The sequence below is a fragment of the Prionailurus bengalensis genome, chromosome B1 (assembly GCF_016509475.1).
Source record: "Prionailurus bengalensis isolate Pbe53 chromosome B1, Fcat_Pben_1.1_paternal_pri, whole genome shotgun sequence".
Classification (NCBI taxonomy): domain Eukaryota; kingdom Metazoa; phylum Chordata; class Mammalia; order Carnivora; family Felidae; genus Prionailurus; species Prionailurus bengalensis.
This window is the reverse complement of record NC_057344.1, coordinates 175,400,490-175,427,606: the sequence shown is the minus strand read 5'-3', so window position 1 is coordinate 175,427,606 and position 27,117 is coordinate 175,400,490. Positions and strand designations below refer to the sequence as shown.

The window sequence follows — 27,117 nt, the reverse complement described above, 5'->3', positions numbered from 1 at the left end:
AACATTTCCTTTGAGTTTTAATGATGGGTTGTTGGCAAGGTTTTACAAGGCAAATGCTTGGGGGCTATTTATCTCTTCCCAGGTAAGGCCCCGGCTGCTGCATGAATACTAACACGAATTCTCAAAATGAACCGGTGGACTTTCCACAGGTGCGGCTACCTAAAGAAGAAATATGACACATACTCATTTTCTTTGAAATAAAAAGACAACATTTTTAAAACCAAGAAGCCTTACACTACCTAATCACTTATCACTGTCCAATTAAAATGCAATTCAGAAAACATTTTGAATAAATTAAAATACCTAAGTGCAAATAGACACCTCTTGAAACCTGGGATCCTACACGTATATTGTCCCACCCACTCTCATCCAAGATTCTTACTATATCAGTCTAGGGCTTTATGCTGGTGAGCGTGTGCTTACATATTCTTCCAGGAGATTTCAATATGGATGCATCTCATCACCACAACCAAATGAAAAGCACTCTTTCAATGCTTCAGTAAAGGGTAATTGAAAAGAAATCAAAAGGCCTCAGTGTATGATCATGGTGCAGTTCACACACTTACCATCTATACTGATTTTTGTTTAGCCTTCTACAACCAGAAGCTCTCTTTCCAGGGGCAACCTCTTCCTCCCACTTTGTACGCCCTGAATCCTATTATTTCTTTATTCCTCTCCTCTTGGCCACAGGAGTGGTCACATGACCCAGCCCTGTCCAAGTGTTTATCCTATTCCTCTGGCCAAAGTGACTCAAAATGGGGCAGAGAAAGTACTCTCCAGGATTTTCTGCCCCAGCCGCTAAGACGGGCAAGTGTTCCTTTTTCCACTGCTGATGTGAAGCTGGTAAATGTGTCCAACCTGCTATGTGATTGCTTAAATTCTTTGGCTTATTTTCTTCACCTATAGAATTGAAATAATGGCATCCACCATGCCTGTACATGAAAGCATTGAGACATAACATTTAAGCTCACATACATCCCTCCAAAATAAATATTTAATTCAGACAGTAAGTCATCCAAACTAATTATTTAGTATTATATAAAAATGTCTTAATTTCTTAATCCTTAAGGAGTTATTCCATTGTCATGTAAATAGTGCTCATCAGCAAACAAAGCAAAAACCTCAATCTATTTATAAACCAATAATAACAATGAATAATTCATTCTTCAGCCACTGAATAGTTTAATCACGTTATTAGTTATATCTTAATAGCCCTTTCCTCCAATATTAAAATTATATTTTAAAACTTCTAATTTCCTGGTACAATGTGTATCAGTCACTCTCAAATTTATCAATCACCTGGTAATCATATAAAATGCAGATTAGGATTCAACAGGTCAGGGTGGGGCCTGAGATATGGTATCTCTTTTTTTTTCTGGCTTTATTGAGCTATAATTCATATATAACATTGTGTAACTTTAAGGTGAACAATGTAATATGATACACGTATATACTGTGGAATGATTACCACGACAGGGTTAGTTAACATCTTCATCACTTCACATAATTACCTTTGTGTGTAATTGTGTGTATGTGTGTGCATGTGTGTGGTGGTTAGAACACCCAGGGCACCTGGGTGGCTCAGTCAGTTAAGCTTCCAGCTTCAGCTCAGGTCATGATCTCGCAGTTCATGAGTTCGAACTCCTGCATCGGGCTCCCTGCTGTCAGTGTGGAGCCTGCTTCAAATCCTCGGTCCCCCTCTCTCTCTGCCCCTTCTCCACATGTGCTCTCTTTTTCTCTCTCTCAAAAAATAAATAGACATTAAAAAAATAAGATTTACTCTTTTCAAGGGAGGCAACCCATAAAAGACTCTTAAATACAGAGAACAAACTGAGGGTTGCTGGAGGGGAGGCGGCAGGGGGGATGGGCTAGATGGGTGATGGCCATCAAGAAGGGTATTTGTTGGGATGAACACTGGGTGTTACATGTAAGTGATGAATCACTAAGTTGTAGTCCTGAAACTGATACTACATATATGTTAACTAACTTGAATTTAAATAAAATAAATAAATAAATAAATAATTGATTTACTCTCTTAACACTTTTTTTTTTTTTTGGTTAATATACAGTGTAATATTAGTTTCAGGTGGATAATATAGTGATTCAGCACGTCCATGCAACACCCGGTGCTCATCACAAGTGCCCTCCTTAACCCACATCACTGATTTCACCCATCCCCCCACCCACTTCCCCTCTGATAACCATCAGTTTGTTCCCTCTAGTTAAAAGTCTGTTTCTTAGTTTGCACCCCCCTCTCTTTTCTTCCCCTTTGCTCATTTGTTTCGTTTCTTAAATTCCACATCTGAGTGAAATCAGATGGTATTTGTCTTGTCATTAGTTTTGAGCAATTTGATTATGATGTGCTTTGATGTGGTTTTCTTTGTTTCTTCTGCTTGGGGTTTTTGAGATTCTTGGATCTGTGCTTCTATAATTTTCATCAAATATGGAAAGTTTTCATCCACAGTTTATTCAAATGATTTTTTTCTTATTTTTTTCTGTTTTCTTTTTTTTTTAATTTAAATCCAAGTTAGTTAACAATACTTTTTGAGTATATAAGAGCATTTTTAACTGTTGTCACCATGCAGTACATTAGATTCCTAGAACTTATTCATCTTCTAATTGGAAGTCTGTGCCCTTTGATCAACATCTCCCCATTACCCCCACCCCCCAGCCCCAGCAATCAGTGTTCCGCTCTCTCTCCCCTTCTATGAATTTGACATTTTTAGGTTCTACATGAAAGCGAGATCACACAGTACTTGTCCTTCTCTGTCTGACTTATTTCATATGTGCATATAACACAACTTCTTTATCCATTCACCCATTGATAGACACGTAGGTCGTTTCCATGTCTTGGCTATTGTGAGTGACGCTGCAGTGACTATGGGGTTGCAGACACCTCTTCAAGATAGTGATTTCATTTCCTTCAGGTATATTCTCAGATGTGCGATTGCTAGATCATGTGGTGGGCCTCTTTTTACATTTTTGAGGAACCTCCATACTAATTTCCATAGTAGCTATAGCAATTTACACTCTCATCAATAGTGCACAAGGGCTCCCTATTCTCCACATTCTCCCCCAGTTCTTGTTATCTCTTGTCTTTTTGATAATAGATATCCAAACAGGTAGGAGGGGATGTCTCATTTTGATCTGCACTTCCCTCATGATTAGTGATGTCAAGCACCTTTTCACGTACCCGTTGGTGATTTTCATGTCTCCTTTGGAAAAATGTCTATGCAGGCCCTCTGCCCATTTTTCAATCAGATTATTTTGCGTTTTTGCCATTGAGTTATATAAGCTCATTATATATTTTGTACATTAACTTCTCATCAGATAGGTGGTTTACAAGTATTTCCAACAAACTCTAGATGACAGGTGTATATCTGGGCTGCAGACCAGCTTTGAGCATCAAGGAGCTAGAACAAAACCCTCAGATCAATATAAATACAAATTAAATTAGTTTAGTTGGGAGTTGAGGATTGAAGACATAGCCTTATTTTTCTTATTAAAAAAATGTGATTATGACAAATGGTTCTCTGGGCTTTTGTCTCCTCATCTTAGATGAAAATATTGAAATGTGTTATACAAAAAAACATAAGCATACAGTGGATACTTAAGAAATTATTGATTGACTGACATTGGAAAATACCATAGAATCACATCTTGGGATTTTTAAGGACTTACTATTCTAAGTGAAAAGGCTGGGCATTTTTTATTAGGTAATTATTGTAGAGCTTCCAGATTTATATTCAATCTTCATTTTCACATAATAGTCAATTTGACAAATATATATATATAAGATCCTGTCATTTTCAATGAAGAATTGAGCCTATAATTAAATGTTGTTCACAGTTCAGTGACCTAGGGTTCATACTGAAAAGACAAGTTAAAATGGTAGGTAAACGATGAAACACATTTCTGACCAAGCGACTTCATGAAAATATACACTGGAATATGATTGTCAGTTAAGGTGGCTTCTTAAAGGCAGCCTGCATTAGAATAGGGTGTGCATTTCCTTCCCATGCCTTGCAGTGCTGGTGCAGAATAGTAAACATATCATTTTAATATAAAATAGACATCCTGGTTCAAAAGTTGCAGCATAGAGTTGACTCTTTAAGCCAGAAGACATTGAAATATACTGAGAGGCAACATTTCACCAAGAAATCCACAAAGTTCATCAAATTTCAGTCATGAAATTTCAGCTAAGAATATTCCTTCTTAGCATAAAAGATTTTGACATTCTCTGTTTAACAGATTTTAAAGTGAGAGTAATTTAGTGTATCTCAGATAATATTAGAGTAATCGATGGATCGGGTTTCCTTGTTCCAAGGTAGAATACCAAGTATTCAGTTGAGTTGTTGATGATGGATTGATTTGACCCAGACTTAAGGATATCCCTAAAAAAGCAAAATAATAAGATCAACGTTTCCCAGGGTGGTTTCTTTTTTGTTGTTTTTTGTTGTTGTTGTTGGTTGTTTTTTTTTTTGGTCGTTCCTTGATCAACTAAGTCGATTTTGGCTTTTAGTTACTAATCAGTATTCCACTAATGCCTGTTATAACAATTCAAAAAGACTTAACAGAACCTCATAAGAGTCAATTTGGTTAATTTCCCCCCCCACACACACATAGGTAAATGTGACAAATGTATTTTTATTTAGTGACACCTGAGGTGGGTTAGGATTTTTTAAGTTTATGGGCAGGCTTTTTTAAGAGACCTGAGTGAGAATTTCAAGCTAACGGCAACATTTCCATGAAGTATATCTCTAAACAAAAGAAAAATCTGACAGTTGTTTTGAAATCAGCATACCATGTTAAGTTTAACACACATTCCAGCACAAAGCTGGTCATTCCATGACCAGTCTAGAAAGAATTACCCACATGGTATAGATGAACATTTGTCCATTCAGCTTCAAGATAGCTCTTAATGTCTGTAGAAATCATTTTTTTTCACTGAAAAAAAAAAAAGACCATCAGGTGTTACATGGCACAATTATTTGTGACATTGTCGGGGATCCTTTTATTTTTGCTATATATTGCCTCATAATTGCAATTTTGAAAGTGGATTACTGAGTTGAAAGGGCAGAAAAGTTGAAGGAGTAAGTTTATGAGTTGAGCTCTGTGTGGAAACCTCCCTTGGGTAGCTCAGCATCCAGCAGTATATAGCATACATAGATTAATGATTTGAGTTAGAATAATATGACTTGTTATTTAAATACAAGGATAAATAATGAACACTACCACGTTTCCCAATCCATAAAAAAACCTAACCCTTTAAATTTTTTAAAGTAGCTATATAGCAGATAAAAACTTTTTTGGGGGGGCGCCTGGGTGGCGCAGTCGGTTGAGCGTCCGACTTCAGCCAGGTCACGATCTCGCGGTCCGGGAGTTCGAGCCCCGCGTCAGGCTCTGGGCTGATGGCTCGGAGCCTGGAGCCTGTTTCCGATTCTGTGTCTCCCTCTCTCTCCGCCCCTCCCCCGTTCATGCTCTGTCTCTCTCTGTCCCAAAAATAAATAAACGTTGAAAAAAAAAAAAAACAACCTTTTTTTTTTCTGTTCTTTTCTCAATCCTTTTACTGTTACGTTGCTGTCTAAAGGTTGGAAGTAGATTGCTGAATCTTTTGGAAATTTCTTGGTTGAGGTTATCCCATGTAGAGTTTCATTATCTTGGCAGGAAAACAAACATAAGGCAGATAACATTTGAGGCATTTAGCACTACACCTGGCACATAGCATCCATTTAGCATTTGTAAAATTATGTATGGTATGCTACATAATTTCTTCATTTGGTATTATACCGATCAGAGACATTTTTCATGTAAAATAAAATGTTTTTAATCGCCAACACAGAAAAATGGGTCTTTAGGCCAAACTTCATGGTGATTGCAAAACATTTAGATTATTTAAAATACTGATGAAGAAGCTCAATCTTTTCCCCTTTTAGCAGATGTGAGATTTTCAAGATAGCTCTAGTGGTAAGAACTGGGGGCCTACTTCAACGCACATGTGCTGAAATGTTCTGTTTCCCAGCTTTATAATTAGAGATTATTTCACAGTGATTTTCAGCATAGATAAAATTTAGCTCACTTAAGATATGACAGCCATCATCTCTTATTTTCATTAAACATGCTCTAGAGCGGGTGGTTATAGAAATAAGATAGGAATTAGCATCTGAAAGTTTAAAGATGATTGCAAAATCTCTTCCTTAGAAAACTATGGGTTTCCCTTGGCTTAGCTTTCCTAAAATAAATCAGGATTGCTCCAAGTGGCAGCCTCTGCTGCCTGATGTATCACATTTGAGTGTTCATCTACATCCACAAAATAGAAGTCTGACTTCAGTTGTTCCAAAATATAAGCTGTGTCTCGCTCTTGAGATGTAGGGACAATTGGCTGAGTGTGTCACCAAAGCCCATATGCCCCTGCATAATTTGCCCACTTTTCCTCTTCGAATGTGTCTTGGCATAAATGCATCTGCTCCACCATACATGCTCTTCAATGACATACAATTTTCCTATGCCTGGGAGCAAACCTTTAAAGTGAAATTTAAAAAAAAATTATAATTAAGAAACTATTTCTAGTTCTGTTTAAAAAACGAATAAAACTTTGTCTACGGACGGCCATGAAACAAATCAACTTAGCTCTTCCACTGATGATCATTTCCTATGGTGTCCATTTATCAAGGGAAAGAGTTCATGTTGGCTGGCTTCCACATTCAATGGTGGTTCTGTCAGCATTCAGGGACTATGAGAGTTGTTGCTCTATTTTTTTGGAACAAAACTCCGATGCTCTGGGAAAGACAGTCTGTGAAGTGCTTAGGATAGGAAAATTTCCTAAGTCCTCTGTCTCCCACTTTCTACATGAATTATTTTCATCTCTTCATCGCTGTGATATTCAAGGACATTCTTATTAGGAAGATGTTGCTGATGGGAGTGATCCTCAAAGGGACCTTAAGACAAAAACGACCTTGGATATTTCATCTGAGTGTCCCAGGTCCTTCAAATGCTTCTGAAAAAAACCTAAGGAGGAGTCATAGAAATAAGGGCAAACATCTCACTGTTCTTCTTCTTCACTAATTTCAGAATACAGGCCCACCAATTTATCCACTAATGTTTCTTTCTCACTACAGAAAACATAGGATTTAGTAAGCACTTATTACTTGGTATTGGACCAATCAGTATGGAGGTCTTGTGGACTTAGGGTTTATTTGACACAGGTAAGACGAGAGAGTAAAGGGCAGAGAAAAACACATAAAGCAAGTGTGCAAAAGCAGACAGAAGACCATTTGGCTGCCGCAAATGAAAGATGTGACCTGGGTTCTTGACTTTATAGTTTCTACTTCTGGTAGTGAGCGAGACTTTCTGTATTTCCTGTGTAGATAGTCTGTGAGATACCACGGCTTTCTTCCAACAGATTCTCCAAAGCATTCAATCAACAAATATATATTGAGTTTGTACTATGTGCCCAGCATTGTAGAAAGTTCTAATTAAACAACAGAGTATGAGATAGACATGGAAACTATCTTCAGAGATTGTATGGTTTGACAGGAAAATGAAACACTGAATAGATAATTCCACCAAAAAACATATTGTGAGAGGGGAAATACAATCTGATATGAAAGCATGTAGTTTGGGTAGCATGAGTCATTATGCAGCATTAGTCTACCAGTCATTAGTCGGGTAGAGAGGGATACTGACACTGGTTAAACAGGGCCTCTTTGAGGAAGTAGCATGTCAAAAGAGACCTAAAGGATTATGGACAATTGACTAGGTGAATGGAGAGGGAAAAGTGAAAACATTCCAAGCAAAAGAAAAGCTCTGTGAAGCCTCAGGATAGATAATTGGTATTCTGGGAAATGCCAGTATGAAGAAATCCAATACAGCCCCCCAAAATTGAAGAGGTAAGTAAAGGTTAAAACTTAGGAATGCTTTTATAATTAGGGTAGATTTATAATATATTTTAAAGTCAGAAAATTTAATGCCTCTAGCTTTGTTCTTCTTTCTCAAGATTGTTTGGGCTATTTGAGGTCTTTTGTAATTCCAATGAATTTTAGGATTATAAAATTTTTATGTTAAAAAATGCCTTTGTATTTTGATGGGCATAGCATTAAATCTTTGTATCTCTTTAGCTAATTAAAACAAAGTGGTATTAACATAAAGACAGACATATAAACAATGGAACAGAATAGAGAGCCCAGAAATAGATTCACATGTATACACTCAATTGATCTTCAACAAAAGTGCCAAGAATATAAAATGGGGAGAGGATGGTCTCTTCAATAACGGGTGTTGAGAAAACTGGATATCCACATAAAAAAGAATTTAAATTGGACTCATACTATACAAAAAATCAATTCAATATACATTAAAAACTTAAAGGTAAGACCTGAAAATATAAAACTTCTAGAAGGAAACATATGAGAAAATCTTTTTTTTTTGTATGTTTATTTATTTTTGAGAAAGAGAGAGACAGAACATGAGCAGGGGAGTGGCAGAGAGAGAGGGAGACACAGAATCCAAATCAGGCTTTGGGCTCTAAGCTGTCAGCACAGAGCCCGACACAGCGCTCAAACTCACAGACCATGAGATCATGACCTGAGCTGAAGTTGGATTCCTAACTGACTGAGCCACCCAGGTGCCCCAATAAAATCTTCTTGACAGGAATGTTTGCAATGATTTCTTAGATATGACACCAAAAGAACAAGCAACAAAAGCAAAAATAAACAGGGGAGACTCTATCAAACTAAAACTCTTCTGCACAGCAAAGAAAACAATCACCAGAATGAGAATGCAGCCTATGGAATGGGAGAAAATATTTGCAAGGAGTTAATATTCAAAGTATATAAGGAACTCCTACAACTCAATAGCAAAAACTAAAAAAACCAACAACCATAAGAAATATGTGACTCAACTTAAAAATGGGCAAAGGGCTTGAACAGACATTTCTCCAAGGACACGAATGGCCAACAGATACATGGAAAGCTGCTAAACATCTCTAATCATGAGGAAAATGAAAATCGGAACTACAATGAGATATCACCTCATACCAGGTTATTCTCAAAAAAAAACAAAACCAAAAAAAAAAAAAAAAAAGTAAACAGGTTGTGGAAAAATGGGAATCCTTGTACACTATCAATGAGAATGAAAATGGTACAGCCAAGATGTAAAACAGTATGGAGTTTCCTCGAGAAATTATAAGTAGATCTACCATATGATCCACTAACCTACTTCTGGGTATTTATCCAAAGGAAATAAAAATCACTATCTCTAGGTGATATCTGTATTCCCATGTTCATTGCAGCATTATTCACAATAGCCAAAATACGGAAACAACCTAAATGTCCATCAACAGATGAATAAAGAAAATGTGATATTATTCAACCTTAAAAAAAAGGAATAAAGCCCATCATATGTGACTACATGGATAAACGTGAAGGACATTATGCTAAGTAAAATACCAGTTGCTGAAGGATAACCACTGCATAACTCCACATATATAAGGTACCTAAGATAGTCAAACTAACAAAAGCAGAGACTAGAATGGTGGTCGTCAGAGGCTAGCAGGGGAGCTGTTGTTCAACGGATGTAAAGTTCCAGTCATGCAAGGTGAAGAAGTTCTAGAGATCTACTGTACAACATAGTGCCTATATTGCGCACTCTTAAAAAAAATTTAGTAAATCTCACGTTAAGTGTTCTTATCACAAAAGAAGAGAAAAGGGGGAGGCATAAGGAACTTTTGGAGCTGATAGATAGGTTTATTATCTTGATTATGGTAATGGTTTCACAGGTATGCCTGTCATACTCATCAAATTGTATATATTACATATGTGCAGTCTTTTGTATATAAATTATGCCTCAATAAAGCTGTTAAAAAAGCACTTGAGAATGCTGTTAAGAACTCTGAATTTTATTCTAAAGTCATGGAAAAGCAAAATAAAGTTTTTTAAGAAGTTATGATAACATAATCAGATTTGCATCTTTCACCATTTCGGGCTGTTGCATTAAATAAGGAGGGAAATGATATTAACTGGGACTAAAGTCATGGTTCTCAACTGGAAGCATTATTGCTTCCCAGTGAACATTTTATAATGCATGGAGACATTTCTTATCATCAGGACCTAGGGGGAAGGAGGAAGAGTTGCTATTGGCATCTAGTTGGTAGAGGACAGGGATGCTGTTAAACATCCTACAATGCACAAGATGATCTAACACAACAAAGAATGATCTGGTCCAAGATGACAATGGTGTTGAGGTTGAGAAACCCTGGAGTAGGCTAAAGGCAATGGAAATGAAGAGAAGTTGTGTATTAGATACTTAAGAGGTAAAATTAATACAATTTAGTGATTAGACAGAGGGGTCAGGCATAAAGAGCAAAAAAGTTTAACCCTCTGGTCAACCACATCATATGCTGCTTTGACTTCAAGTAGATCGACAGTCAACTTTTTTTCCAGATAAGTTGGGAGATGAGAAAGTCACTGGTGACTTGGGAAACGCTGGTTTGGTAAAGCAGTGGGGAGAGTTCAGAGTGGGTTGGGGAGTGAAGAGAAGAAATAACAACTTTTTAACAATTCTTTTGAAAAGCTTGACTGCAAAGAGCAAGAGAACAGAGCCATAGCTAAAACAATATATGGTTGATTTATTATTATTACCCATTCCTGCTTAAGAAGGGAGAGATCTGGTATGTTTAAATATTAATATCAGGGTTAAATGTCAATAGAAGAATACTAAAGATACAGGATACAAAGAGAGTAATTGTTGGGGCAAGACCTCCAAGAAGGAAGAAAGGGAGCATGACAAATAAATAAGATGACTGATGGAGCCCACATAACAAACAACAGCTTACTGATGTAGTCATTTTCTTTCCATAGGTGGAGAGAGTTGACGCAAACTACGGAGTGAAATCCCTAGGAAACTGAAGCAAGGGCATTGCTGAAGGAGTTCTTGTTTGTTTGCTTTTCTCACTTTGGTGGTATTTTGAATATTAAGGGAAGATAAAAGTCTCCTTTTAGGACTCTCTTCACAGGCAATGTTTATTTAAATTCACTTTATGAGCTGAAGGGATAATAATGTGTTCTAAATCAGTATCTTGTCTGTGGCCGTCAGAAAGAGAAATGACTCCTGCTCATAATTGCTAATATATTCCCAAATGTATTTGGACATGAAGAGAAGCATCACTTTGAAACTTTTCTTAGTGTACCAAAGGGCTTTACAAGGTATATGAGAAGGTGTTAGTGGAGAGGATCGAGAAATCATGGATAAATACCTTCACAGTCCCTTGTAACCTGTAGATTAGCTGTCGGGGAGGGAGAAGGTGGGGTAAAGAAAGGACAGGAAGTATGCCACCGACCAGCTACGTGATCCTGAGCAAGTTGTATAATACCTCTTTGTCTCAATTTCCTCATCTGAATAAGGGGAACTATAATACCACTTTCATATGGGTTACTTGGAGGATTAAATGAGATAATGCCTGTAATAATCGTCAAGAAATATTATCATCATTAGAGTGGACAATTTGCCCTTGCCAGTTCAGTGATGTAACCATTGTGTCAGTTTTATATTCACAACCGCACGGAGCTTTAATCCATTCTCTTAAACATCTAACGTTAATTCAAAATCCTGACAATGGGCTTTGATACCTAGAATAACTGAGCAATAGAGCATTCTCACTTTTGCTCCATAGGGCATTGTCTATCTAAAAGCATCTGCTTAAATCCTAAAGATGAGAGAGAAATCATGCAGAAAGAGATAGAAACTGCCTTTGCCTGTTTGGAGGCCTTCCATTGACTGCCCTGATGCTCTGACCTCTCATTTATTATCTCTCTTTCAAGAAGACAGCATGGAGAGGGAAAAACAAAATGCTCTCGATGAAAATATCTGACAAAATGAAAACCTTAGCTTGGAAGTCATCGTCATACACTGAATAGCCACTGTCTTTTGATTACTCAGCTTGGCATTTTATGCCTTTGGGGGGGAAAATGGAGAAAAAGGCTCAGAAGCAGTAATGACAGAATTGGGGTGATCTCTGTTCAGAAGGACACACACAGGGCAAATGCCATGATCCTTCATTGCTCCAGAACCAAAAACTAATGAGTCTGATTCACCTCTTTGCCTCAAACATGCCTTGGCTGAAGGTTAATCACATTAATTCCTGTGAGTCAACATTCTGCCATGTCATGGGAAAAAAAAACAAAAACAAAAACAAAAACCTGTCAACCATTCCAATAGTTAAAGCCCCATGTGATGATTTTCAAACTTTTCCTGAACCATAAGAATCCTGCCATCTTTATATGTCCTTTAGGTTAACTCTTTTCTATCAACAAATATTTGGCTACTGAGAGTCTAGAAACTAGTGTTTTTGCAAATCATGGGTTTTTAAATTGAGGGGCATGAGCAAGTGTAAAAGGAAAGAGGAGAGCCAGAGGGGAGAAAGACTGGAGAAAATGGATATCAGAATTGTGAATGGATGCTTTTGCAGACCAGTCATATGAAGTCTAGAATAAAATAAAGCCCACATCTTCCTCCCTGTTTTCCTCTCAAACTAGCCTTTTACCTAAAAAACATCAGGGCTTACAGGTGATGAGCTCATCTTTAGACCAAAACCATAAAAACCAATGGGTGTTTTATGTGAGTTAGCATCGCAAGCCATCACAATACTTAATTACTACAATGCTGACCTAGACCAGTGCTTTCTCAAATTGCGGTGTGCATACAAATTCCCTGAAGTTCTTATCAAAATGCAGATTCTGATTCAGTCACTTTGGAATGGGGCACAAGATTCTGTATCTCTAACAACGAATTCTATTGCATTCTATTGACTTTGAATGCCTACAAATTGCACTGATGGGTTCAAAATAAAACCACTTCTAATGATCCATCTCATTATTGCTTAATCTATGCCAGATTTTTGTGATTCAGAATCCATTCCACTATTTCAGGGCATCAGAATCATCCTAAAAGTAAGTTTTTCACAGTGTACTGATGACCAGCTTATGTCCAACCAACCATGAAGATTATTCAGCGCTCTCCAATAACCCAAGTCTTAATTATGAAAGGTTTGTTGAAATGGGTCATTATGATGTATACAGAATTTTTTTTTTAATTGGACTCTTGATTTTTTTTCTCAGATGTGAATCTTAACTTCTTAAATTATACAATAAAATTTAAGGTGTAAATTTAGGGTCCATTCATGTGAGTATAACATTAACATTTTTTAGTATGGAGTGACATAAGTGACGTAAAAGAAATCTGAAAGTAATCAATGATGTGCCCTTGTGACCAAAATGGAATAAATGGGTAGGCTAGAGCAAAGGCATTTAAGTATCTTATGCACTGCTTTTAGACAAAATCTCTGGCACCAACGGCATTAATAGTATATAAACAGCAAAGTCCTAGTTTAAAATACCTAGCACACATCAGAGAGGCTAACAGATACTGAAGTTGCTGTAACAGTGTGTTGAATTTCACTGAATTGCAAGGCTATGATCTATTCACCAAAGTCTTTGCCAGAAAAGACCAGTGAGAGGAAAAATACTACCACAGTAGAAAGACTTTTGAATGAGAGGGATGTATTCCCCAAAGCCTCTTTCCTTATAGAATATTGCAGCCACCCTCACTCTCCATTGTCTTTTTGTCACTCTGCCACACCCAGTTAAGTCCTAACCTTAGGTAAACCCGACTGTCTGTCTTCCCAGTACCTGCATTCAAATAGCTGAAATGTTCTGGAACAAATCACATCACCAGGTTGATTGATGGCACTTTCAATTTGTAATTCCCAGTCTCAACAGTATCTCTCAACAACCCTTATGATCTTATCACATTATTCCAATCAGTTTCTGCAGATTCTTTTTGCCCTTCACACTCCTCAGATGACCAACCCCTCCCGTATCCCCTTCACCATCTCTGGATGGCCTTAACAAAACATGGCTTGTTCGGCCAGCTGTCTAAAAGCGAACTGTCCAGGCTTTTATTCAGCTTCCAGCAATTTATCTAAATGCAACTTTAGATATTAACTCCTTATCTGATGCATCATTTGCAAATAGCTTCTCCCATTCAGTAGGCTGTCTTCTTGTTTTGCTGATGGTTTCCTTTGCTGTGCAAAAAGCTTTTCATCTTAGGGTAGTCTCAATAGCTTAATTTTATATGTTAATTACACTTGAGCAAATAAATAAATAAATAAATAAATGTTAAAAATTAATGTAACTTTAGGCATATATGTCCTAACAGTTCTGGGCCTCAGATTTGTAGTAGTAAAATAGAGATAGTAATAGTTCCTCCCTCCTAAGGTTATTGTAAGTAGTAAGTGAGTCAGTACATGTAAATGTTTTACACAGTATCGGCTGTCAATAAACCATCAGTAAAAGTTTTCCTATGATTCTAATTATATTTTCACAGGAAAGATGAAGCCACTGGATAGAAATTCCCTTAACTTCCCAACCTCATACCAACAAATCCATCTGCACACTCATGGCCTCATCTAAACCTTATGTCTTCCAAAAGGCCCCACCTTCTGATGCCATCGCATTGGGGTTAGGATTTCAACATAGGTATTTGGGGGAGAACATAAGAATTTAGTCTATAATAGTAACCTACAACTAACTAAATGACTCCTATTCCCTCCACCAAAAGCCCTCTAGGTAAAAGTTACAATAATTCCTATATTCCTAATTTCTTTTTTTTAATGTTTATTTATGTTTGAGAGAGAGAGAGAGAGAGAGAGAGAGAAAACGGAGGAGGGTCAGAGAGAGAGGGGGACAGAGGACCTGAAGCAGGCTCTGTGCTGACAGCAGCACAGAATAGTGAGATCATGACGCTCAGCCGACTGAGCCACCCAGGTGCCCCTGTGTTCCTAATTTCAATGACATTTCGCTTGCGATCTTCTCGGCATTCAAACATTGACTACCTTTCTCTTTGACTTCCAAGACATTATACCCTCCTGATTTTGTTCCTCTTATGCCGTAACTCATGCCAGAAATGTCACAATATCCAATCATCAAGTCTGATGATTCTCCGCCCTAAATATTTTTAAATGCATCCACTTTTGCTCATGGTTATTGAATAGACAAAATAATATTCCTCTACCTAACCATCTGAACTATCCTTTTTATTCTCCATAGCATCTTAAAAACCGTATAGCTCTCCTTAAAGTCTTTCAATCACTATTCATTGTTTTTAGGTTGAAAAGAATACTTATTACATTTATTTTAACTGTATCATAAAAAAACTCAAATATACTCCAAGGTAGGGAAAATACTATGATACATTCCCATATATCCATCACCTAGCCTTAATAATTGCAATTTTATCATATTTCCTTCCTCTATTTTCTCATTTGTTCAGTTGGTTTTTGATTGTGGTAAAAGACACATAACATGAAATTTACCATTTTAACTATTTTTAAGCGTACAATTCTATGGCATTGAGTACCATCAGCACTACCCATCTCCTAAAGATTATATTTTTACTACACAACAAGGTTGACAAGCATGAACTGCTCTCCATCCTAGGTCACTAGAGTCAAGTCACTTTGGCCTTTATATGGTTTCTTGTAAGTGCCAAACTTGTTCCTTACTCAACACCTTCACACATGCTTTTCACCTTGCTTAAAATGCTTTTTCCCACCCATGTTGCTGGCCAAATCCTACTCACTATTGAATATTCAGTTTATTTTTTTTAATGTTTATTTATTTTTGAGAGAGAGGGACACAGAGTGTGAGTGGGGGAGGGGCGGGGGGGACACAGAATCTGAAGCAGACTCCAGGCTCTGAGCTGTCAGCACAGAGCCTGATGTGAAGCTCGAACTCGCAAACCATGAGATCATAACCTGAACCGAACTCGGACGCTCACCCGACTGAGCCACCCAGGAGCCCCTGGAATATGCAGTTTAAACATTAGCTCTTTCCATGAAAATGCACACTAGGCAAGGTCTCCAGCCACATGATCTTGCTATACTCCCTTACTTCTATAGATGGAGGTAATACAACATAGGTCAAGCTCTAGAGCCAAACTGCCTCAGTTTTAATCTTGGCTCTGTATGACCTTGGGCAAGTCACTGTGTCTCTGTGTCTCAATTTCTATCTGCAGAATGGAGATAATAGGACCTTGTCTCTAAGTCATTTTGAGAATTATTTAAGTGTTTAGAAAATGGCTTGGACTTAGGGTTGCATAAGTATTAGCAATTACTACTCTTCTTCAAAATACCTAAGGATTTTGTGAAAGTTTCGTTAAATGTCTGTCTGCCGCTATGAAGTCTCTCTTGGTTACCTCTGTATTTGAGAAGCTAGTTCAGGGCCTGTTACATATTCCTCAATCAATACTGGTTGAATATTGGTCTTCTCAAATATTTTTGGCTCAGAATATTGTTGTTAAGATCAAATTAAAGGTTAAGAAAGAAAAGAAAAGAAAAGAAATGAAAAGAAATGAAAAGAAAAGAAAACTCATGAAAACTTTCTAAGCTTTAAGTCCCAATGTGCATCATGATGCTGCTATTGGGAAGTTTAGGCATAAACAAATGATAGTAAAGTGTATTTGAGATGTTAAGGATGCACATATTAAATTGCCATGGTTTATAATATATATTAGTGTATCCCAAAATGAGTTCTTTGAAATGCTAGTTTATGAAGTAGTTAAAAGAAAAAATAGGAACTTTTTACCCTGATTGATAAATTTGGGAAATGCTGCAAATAATTGTCCCCCTCCCCCTTTGTAGTTTCACAATATACATTGCCCTGTGAAGCACTGGAAAATAAAATAATTCAACTTCTTTAACTCAGAATTTCATCAGCTTACTTTTTTTCCGTCATAGAACTTTTTTTTTTTCAAGAAAACCTATTAATTAGCTATAGGAACCAAATTTCACTCGTAGAATCCAGCTTGATAGAAACTGGGGAAGACGTGATATGATTGTACCAAGAGCAAGGTGATTGCAGACTCAAGCGATCTAACAATGTTTCAGACACAAGTTGGAATATGAGCCTGGCAATACGGAAAATAGAATTTAGATAGATAAAGAGAGGATAAAAGGATTTCACAGATAACAAAATGTTAGCCATAGAAATGGAATTAATCTGGTAAATATGGGGCTGAACTATGTCTTGATATCAAATCTCAACGATCTTGCCAATTTTTCTTTAGGATGTTTAGTAAGAACTGCAGAAGTATTTTTCTTTAAAGTTTCATAGAGAAGTTGAGAATTTAACTAGCATTTGAGGAGGAGTTGGTTGGGTAGGTGGTGTGGAAAAGAGAAGGAAAAATGTAAAGGTTTCCGAGCCTTAGTGGGGGTGAGGGCGGGAGGGGTGGGGGATTGGACAGGCAGATTTGCATTCATTGAGAGTTCTCCACTCAGGCTTTTCTGTATATTTATTGTTAAATTCTAAATTCAGCAATCCTCTAAAGTGGTTATTACTATATCTCTTTTGCAAACAAGTTAATCTGGGGTTCACAGAGCTTATGTAATGTATCCAATAACACACAGCAGAGTTTCAATTGTAATCTAAATTACACACACTCTTCCCATTATATCACACTGCCTCTTAAATTCAATTGGAAATTAAGCACACACACACTTCTCTCTCTTTTGTTGTTTCCAGTCCTATCACATCATTACATTCTCAATAAAGTCTCTCTCTCTCTCTCTCTCTCACACACACACACACACACACACACACACACATACACACACACACACCACTCCCCTCCCATGCCTCATCTCCACGCAGACACACAGGAAATGTGCTCTTAATTTATCTGAATGTAATCATGCTGTCCTGTATGGTAGCCACAAGCCACATGTGGCTGTTGAGCACTTGAAAGGTGGCTAGTCCAAACTGAGATGTGAGTGTAAAATACAAATCAGATCTCAAAACCTTAGAACAAAAATAAAGTAATAATAATAATTAATAAATTTCATACAGATTATATTTTTAAGGATAATATTTTGAATATATTGCGTTAAATATACGATTCTTAAAGTTAACTTCACTTGTTCCTCTTTCCTTTCTCGAGAAACTGCTAGAAAATTTTGAATTACATGTGCAGGTTATATTTATGGCTTAAGTTATATTTCTGTTGTACAGTCTGGTATATAATATCAACATTTTTTTTTGTCCTTTTGAAATTCTCAAGATTCCTCCCACGATTAGGATTAATCCCCTGAAATGCAAGTCCTCGTAAATGTCTGACACATTAAGCCATTATCTTTTCTGAATGAATTTATCGGAAATTAGCCCAATCATCTGGAAAGGCCCTGAATGAATGGGGCTGAGGCAGGAGGGAAAAAAAAAAAAGATTCAGATAAAATCAAGTCCAGGTAGAGAAGTTGGGGGAAATGAATGGCCTGCTGCATTTGGTGATACAGGAAGTTGGGCAGGTTACCAGAGAAGAAGGGGCTCAGGAAGTTGGAAAGACACTGCAAAATAAAAGAACTGCCAATGTGACAGTGTACCCAGGATGGGCTCTAAACATCCATCTTCATGAGTTCTCTTTTAAAAACTAAAGTTTGCAGGGGCGCGTGGGTGGCTCAGTCAATTGAGCATCCAACTCTTGGCTTCGGCTCAGGTCATGATCCCAGGGTCTTGGGATTGAGCCCTGCATCCAATTCTCTCTCTCCCTTTGTCCCTCTGCCCAACTCTTGCTCTCTCTCTCTGAAACCTAAGTTTTGCTCTGTAAAAATTATGATCTTTTTTTAAAAGAAACTTTCTTTTTTAATGTTTATTTATTGATTTTGAGAGAACGACATTCCCAAACAGGCTCCACGCTCTCAGCACAGAGCCCCGTGCAGGGCTCAAACTCACGAACCATGAGATCATGACCTGAGCTGAAATCGAATGGGATGCTTAACCATCTCAGCCACCCAGGCACCCCTCTAAAACTTATGATCTTAATGCCAAAGACAGACTCTGATCCCATAATTCCAAGGAAGATCTCAGTGCTGCAATCCAGCCAGGGCTTTCTGATGCCCCTCAGACTCATCAAGTGCCATTGATGTTGTTGGGGTTGGACTGGAAGGAGAGTTGTCATGCTTGTGCCCTTAACAAATTACTGGCCCAGTGAGGCTGGCTCAGAGTCTCAGGGCTTGGAAGAGAAAGGATGAATAACGAACAGCAAATAGTGGGGTTTTATTTACCTCAGTTATTTTGAAGAAAATGATCACTATTTCTGATAATAGAGCCTCCCTTGCCATCAGTTTTCAATTAGTTGTTTCATTACACCTATACGTTTATCTCTGATGTGGAAATAGTCTCTGAGGACATATTACAAGCACATACTTATTTAGGCAATTTGAATGCTCTTCTGACTGAAGGTGAGAAATCGTGTGTGTGCTTCAATCACAGTTTTAAAATGTTAAAATGTGTAGCAAGTAGTGAAGAAAATGGCACTATTTTAGATTCTTTTGTTTTACGTAACTTAGCATTTAGATGTCACTGTACATGACCTCTCAAGTCAGGACGATTTAGAAGACAAAATGTGATTTTTAAAAGCAGGTGAGGGTGGAATCTTATCTTTTGAAATACTGTGTTTATAGAAGTGACCGTATGTTTTGTATGTTGTAAAAATACAAAACTCCATTAAGTGTTGGGAAAATACTGGGAAAAGGGTCTCAGCCCAGTAATTATTAACTGTGTCACCTTGGGTCAATTACTTCATGAAATTTGTTTCTCTCCTCTAAATCGAGGATAATTAAATCTTCCTCTGGAGGTTGGGGTGAAAAAAGCAAATTCAATGGACTATAAGTTACAACTAGCACCCTGGAACAGAACAGATGCTAACACCCTCAGTGTACTGCTGCCATTTTTTTAAATGTGTATTTATTTTGAGAAAGAGTGGGGAGAAAGAGAGAGAAAGAGCAGGGGAGGGACAGAGAGAAAGAAAGAGAGAGAATACCAACCAGCCTCCATGCTGTCAGGGCAGAGCCCGACATGGGGCTCGATCTCACAAATTGTGAGATCATGGCCGGAACTGAAATCAAGTCAGATGCTTAACCAACGGAGCCACTCAGGCACTCTGTACTCCTTCCATTTTTAAAGGAAAGGCACTACCTCCTTCACTCAAGGAGCTTCAAGCATGAATCAGAACATCTTAGAATGATTCAAGCTTTCTTAGTAAATTCCTAAGTCTATTGTCACAGACACAGAGCACCTGTCTCTGGGAGGCCACTCCATCCCTGTTGCCCAGAGTTACTCCTTTCACCTCTCTTGCTTGTGTAGTAAGAAAACAACAATGTTCTCCATCTCAGACGAGTGATCAGTTTGACTCTTACAACATTTCTATCTCTATCCAGTAGCCCTTCCTTAAAAATGCCACCTTCATTTTGCACTTGAAGCTTAACCAGAGAGCCTTTCCAAGACCGTAAGATGATGACAGGACTCGAGATTTTATCTCAGCCTCCAAGACTGTGGAAACTTTCCAGCTCTCCTGGAAAGTTATAGGACCACTGATTTCTATTCATTCATCGGGAAAAGCTTTCAAACAGGCAGATCCTTCCAAAAATGGATCCAGTAGCCTCAGGGGGTAATAAGTTTCCCATCATTGGAAGTGCTCTGGCAGGTGTTAAAAGACAACATGTTTATTCACTGAGTAATTATTTAATGAGTCTCTACCTTGTGCCTGTGATGGGGTCCTGTGGGTAGAAAGTGAGTAAGAAAGGTAAGCTCCCTGAGTCAGGGTGCTTTTGATCTAGTAGAGGAGACAAATACAAAGGCAAATAATGTTATATTTTGCTAAATGTGTAATAGCAATGATTGTTAGGTTTTAGAAACATGGAGGAGGGCAACTAATACCTAATGAAGACTTCCCATAGGAAAGAACATCCAAGTAAGATCTACAGGAAATATGAAGGTAGAAAGAACAGAAGAAAACATGCTTAACCAAAGAAATAGCATTAGAAAAGCCCAGAGTGGAGAAAAAATAAGGCTCAATAAACAAACTGTAAGTATGAAGAGGACCAAGGAGGTGGGGGGGGGGGGGGGGGGGCTGTGGAGGCACCTGTAAAGATAAACAGGAACCAGAACAAGGACATTTAAAGGGTCATATACACACGTGGAAGAGCTTGGACTTTATTTCCAGGGAAGCCAGGATGCACAGGTGTTTTTCCACAGATCCTGTGCCTGGGGGGTCTGGCTGCAGCCCTGACGTCAGAGGGCTGGAATGGAGACCTACCTGGCTCATGTCCTTATACCTCCAGTCCAGGGGAGGGCTCTCTCTGAGGTGTGGGCATCTCTGACCTGGGAGTGTGAAGGGAAAAAGGAAGTTGTTCCAAACTTTCTGAGTTTTGCTTCTTCCATTATCATTTCTCTTAAAAAGCCAGAGGAAAGGAAATTTTCCAAGGAGCCCTGACAGGACCCATAGGAAAATGAATGACTCATCAACCAGAGATCTATTTAGTGATTATCAATGTGCAGGGAATTCCTTTACAAAGAATCCATTGGCACTCCAATAAATAAATTTTATTTATTTAAATACTGGCAAAAGAAAAATAAGAAAAGAAATAAGAAAAGAAAAATAAAAAAGAACATTTGAAATAAGTACTACAGAAGAAAAAACTCCTATATTATGCACCTTTCCAGGAACAGGTACATTCCTCCCCAGCCCCCCATCTTCATAGGCACAAAGACATAAAAAATTTCTAGTGGAAAGAATGACTCAATCTTTTTTCTGTAAATGACTAACTTCTCATTAGTATAAAAATAGCTAACATTAGTTGAACATTTACTTTGTACCAGAAAGACATTAACTGTTTTACATACATTGCTTTATTTAATCCTCCCATGACTGACAGGTAGGTAGGTATCATCATTATTCCCACTTCATAGATAGTAAAACTGAGGCTAAGAGGTTAAATGACTCACTCACCACCACAGAGCTCACAGTGATGGTACCAGGGATCCAGACTCAGAATCTCAACCACTACACAAGGGTTTCAACAGGCAGAATTCACACCTGCATCAACAACATCTAGGGTACTTGTTAAAAATACAAATTTCTTCAGGTCCACTCCAGGCCTATGGAATCAGAAATTCTCCATAGGGGTCAGGTCTAGGAACCATATTTTAATCAGGTACCCAGGGCGATTCTTAGGGACACTGAAGTTGGAGAAACACTCACTCTCTACGCCATTCAGAAGGACTTTAATTGATAAAAGTAACTGTCCCAACCTTCCAGGGGGGAAAAATGATCTAAGGGAGGAACATTAGCTTTTGATATCTTTTGAGTATGAATGCTCCCAGTAGTAAAACTGTCAGATTGGTAAAGTGAAATCTAGCTACCATCTGCCTCAGGGCTCTTGCTCTAATAAAAGTTGGGGCTGCTCCCCACAGTCGGCACCCTCTGGTACCCCTGCTCTTGAGCCTGGAGCAGCCTTTCCTGACTGCCATAACTGATGGCACTCAGATGAAGTAGGAGAGGCGTCCATTGGCCTCCACTCCCAGCTGTGTCCCTTACTAACTGTAAAAACAGAAGAGTTCCTTAAATTCTCTGGACCTGTTTTGTCATCTGTGAAATGGGAATAATAACTCTCGGGAAACAGCTTTGCAACAAAGAGTAGGTTAAATTTTACCCGATACTTTATGTAAGATTTATCTAGTCTAAAGACCTGATGTCTAAGAGGTCCTCAATAAATGGTGGTGGTGATTTCTATAAATAGCCACTCTGGGATGGTCCTTCGATTTTGTGTCCAATTTCAGGACAATGGGCAAAGAGCCTTGGTCTTTTAATTGGACAGAAGTGGACTACGTCCAGGCCTGGTCAGTCCCTGGGAGACCCTGGGCAAGTTAATTAAACTCTCCAATGTTCATCTTCTCACTCCCTACACAGGAAAAGAGGTCTGCTTCTTAGTTCTTTAAAGAATTAAAAGAAAGTATGCAAAGTTCTCATACAAAGCAAGCCCTCAACATCTATTGTTTTCCCTCCCACTTCATAGCCAATGCACCTTGGTTTCTCAACAACCTCAAAACACGGTTTATTATCATTTTAGCTTTGCATATTTTATTGAATTCTAATTCCTTTTAAGTCAGCAAGATAGAACTTCCGTAATTTCTCATTAGTTTATTGACTGGAACCCAAACATTATCCGAATATTAGATATGGACCATTTCCTAGCCCTTCCTTATCAGCCCAAAGGATTTGGCCAGACTTTGCTCCCTTAGAGACCATGTAGCTCAAGCTGTGTCTCTTCCAGGCAAGATATTGGCAGCCAACAGAGGGGAAGGGACAGAAAATCCAGGTCAGCTGCAAAGATGATCAAATAGTTGGAAAAAGGATTCGTGAAAAAATTGATTTTAAAAAATAGAAATTGTTTCTTCTGGAGATATTGAGGACAATTCAGTGTGGGTCGTAAGCACACCAATGTTTATGCTCCAAGGAAAGGTGCTACTTGGTTACCTCCCATTGCCACAAAAGACAAGGAGCTCTGGGCCGAATCACAGCAGGAGAGATTTAGAGTAAACGTGAGAAAGATGATGGCAACAACAAAGCTGACAGTTCCTTTGATTTGTCTTCTATTATCCTTTGTAAATCTCCCAGAATCATGATTCAAACGTCAGGCTTTGGCCACAGATGATTACTTCTCTGAGCCTCATTCATTCACTCAACACACAACTGGGGAGATACACAACACTGTATCTGCAGCAAGCACTGTACTAGCCTCATGTTCCCCGACTGTGTGGCATTACAGTCCGGCTGGAGTACATGTTACATACAGGGTCTGTAGAAAGGCATCTCTAGAGTGTAATGATCATTTATTTCCTTGTTCAGGAACTTTGGAAATTCCTACGCCACCCTATTGGTAAAGATACTAAGTTGCAAATTCCTTGGTATGCCATTCAAGTCCTTTCAAGGATCTCACCCTCCTTTCTAGTCTCATCTCTCAAGATTCCTATAAGATGTCTCAACTACACACAGTTCCCTAAATCTACTTTGGTGAAGACATGCTCTTCTACCTTAGGGGTTTTGCCCATGCTATTTCTTCTGTTTGGCATCCTCTGCTCCCCACCATCACTGAACCCCTGGAAGTAGAGGCCCTTGTAGTAAGTAATTGACACATTGTGAGTTCTGTGTATCAGCACCCCTGATAGATTGGGAGCCTCCAGAAACCAGGAATCATGGAACATCATTATGGTCTAGTGGTTAGCTAAGTAACTCACATTATGTCATCAATATGTGGATGATAGGTATAGTAAGGAAGGAAGGGATAGAGAGAGGGAGGTAGAAGGAAGGAAGGAAGGAAGGAAGGAAGGAAGGAAGGAAGGAAGGAAGGAACTTGATCCATATAATGGGATAATACTTCTGAATCTTAATTATAGTTCTCTCCAAAGGCCTCTTTTCACTTCCTCCACCATCCCTCCACCCCCACTTCTGCCTTGAACTTGTAACCCACTATAGAAACTGAAGCAAAAACAAAATCAGCTTGAGTCAGAACTCAGGCACACATCTACAGAGTGAGTTTTTATGCTAGCAGGTATTAGCTAGATGACCCTGACTGAGAAAGAAGGGGAAAAGAAGGAGTAGCTCTCAGATCAGAGAGGAAGACACAGAATAATCTCAAGGTCAGTAGGACTAAGATTTAGACCGGGAGGGTGAGGAAAGACCTTCCTTTGAGAGCACCTGGGAGTTACGTCAAGACAGACTTAGTTCTAAGTTGTCATGCTTCCTCCCATCCAAGGAGGACTAATTGCCCGGAGTCTACCTCCTGCCCAGGGAGCATCCCTCTGGAGATAACTGGTCAGGGCACTGGAGATGCTGCCCTAGCTTCTGCCCACCATGAGAACCCTGGACTTCTACAACCCAGAGATCTTGTATGAGAGACATGGATGCTTGTGGCCTGAGAGTGGTATGAAACAATCCAACATGGTCCCTCCTGGGTTGAACTCAAGACACGATGAACAGGAACATGATTACTGAGACTGTCTGAAGGGCCGCCACGGTCCCCTTTAGTGATTTCCTGCAACAGATTTTATGAAAAGTGGGAGTTCCGACCTATGGCCACCAGGACGGGCATCCGGAAAGTTCATTTGGAACCTGTGTTAGTTTCCTAGGGCTGCTCTAACAAATTACCACAAACTGGGTGGCTTAAAACAACAGTAAGAACTGGTATGAAATCTACTATCTCACCATTCCAGAGGGTAGAAATCTGAAACCAAGGTGCCGGCAGGGCCACGCTCTAGAGGCTCCAGGAAGAATGCTTCCTTGCCTCTTTGAGCTTTTTATCGTTGCTGGCAATTTTTAGGGTTTCATGGTAGCGGCCACATAACTCCCATCTCAGCCTCCCTGTTACATGTGCCTTCCCTCTCTGTGTTGGCCTGTGTCTCCCTATACTAGTGATTGGATTTAGGGTCAATCCTAATCGATTATGACCTCAGCTTAATTTGCATCTTAATTACACGTGCAAAGCCCTATATCCAAGGTCACATTCACAGGTACCAGGAGTTCAGACTAGACTATAACTTTGGGGGAACATAATTCAACCTACAACAGAATCTTGATATTTCTTACCACAGCCTTCAGTGAAGTGGCAAATTAGATGCTATGTGATAACTTGCTCTATACATGTTTTTACTCAACTATTGGGAAAATCACATCCAAAAAATTACCCAACTACATTAGAATTTCCTAATTAGTGGGGGCGCCTGGGTGGCTCAGTCGGTTAAGCGGCCGACTTCGGCTCAGGTCATGATCTCGCGGTCCGAGAGTTTGAGCCCCACGTCAGGCTCTGTGCTGACAGCTCAGAGCCTGGAGCCTGTTTCAAATTCTGTGTCTCCCTCTCTCTGACCCTCCCCTGTTCATGCTCTGTCTCTCTCTGTCTCAAAAATAAATAAACGTTAAAAAAAAAAAAGAATTTCCTAATTAATGTTTTGCAGAATACCATATCTGAAGATGTAATTAACTGTGCCAGAACTCAAGGGTTATGTATCTATTAGGGCCCCAATCAGAAGCAAAACCAAAAAATGATAGATATTATATGTTATGTATCATAGGCAAAGTATCTATGATATATAGCATATATAATATCATATATATATTGTCAAAAATTAAGAGATGGCTAAAGTAAAGTGCAATTAGTAACAGTTTATTGTGCACACACCAAAAAGGCACTTTGCAAACTGGGAGCATTCAAACCAAAACATGGAGTGAGGCTCAAGGGTACATTGTTACAGAGCAGCTACTATAGTGAGAAAGTAGTGACTGTTTTTTCTTCCCAGTGATCGGTTATAATAGTAAATTTTCTTAAATGATAGGGAATCAGTCAGTGGTTATTTCATATCAACTTTGGGAAATAGTTCAAGTTTTCCTCATGATTTCCAGAGGCATAAACAAGAAATGACCCTGGTTGAGTTAGACTTGCAAAATAAGCTAAATTAAGCTTTGTTTGTATGAATAAACTGGTTTTGTCTGCTCAGGGAATTTTCAATATTAGTCTCCATTTGTTTCTGCTTTTAAAAGTATCACATATCATATGGGGCGCCTGGGTGGCTCTGTCCGTTGAGCGACCGACTTGGGCTCAGGTCATGCCCTCACAGCTTGTGAGTTCCAGCCCCGTGTCAGCTCAGAGCCTGGAGCCTGCTTCAGATTCTGTGTCTCCCTCTGTCTCTGCCCCTAACCCACTCGCATTCTGTCTCTGTCTTTCTCAAAAATAAATAAACATTAAAAAAATTTTTTTTAATTTAAAAATATCATATAAATACACAAATTTTATATTATATAATTTGGGAACTTTTAAAGAAATCTCAGTAAAGCCGTTGTCTTTCTGTCTGTTGTTGGAGCTTGAAGTCCAATGAAGAAAGAAAGATGAATGTAAAGTGGGGGGGGGGGGGGGGGGGATAAAGGTACGCTAAAATCCAACGGCACAGCTAGCACCCAGGTCTCACTGCCTCTTACCACACTGGCATGGGCATCCTCCTGTAGGGGAAGCTGGTGCTCTGCACGTGGGAGTTAAACATACGCCTGGCTTCAGGGTTGGAGAAGCTGAGAGAGGATTCTTGGAAAGGTAGAGAAGTTGCCGGGGCAGCTGTAAGGCGGCTCCACATCATTAAGGTGGGTCAGCAGATAAGCAACCACGTGAGAGCTACAAACCGCTGTGCTCCATTTCCTCCATTTCCGCCTTGTAACTTGCGCCTACCCTAACTGGAAACACAGAGAGAA

The 27,117-nt window shown here is 38.9% G+C and overlaps 1 long non-coding RNA gene across 1 annotated transcript; it reads right to left on the bottom strand.

Moving 5' to 3' along the window:
* LOC122468389 lies at positions 1-27,117 on the bottom strand. Its single transcript, XR_006293230.1, has 3 exons — positions 26,854-27,117; positions 21,142-21,206; positions 1-159 (listed from the first exon to the last, which is right to left on the bottom strand). It is a non-coding gene; the product is annotated as an uncharacterized LOC122468389 (long non-coding RNA).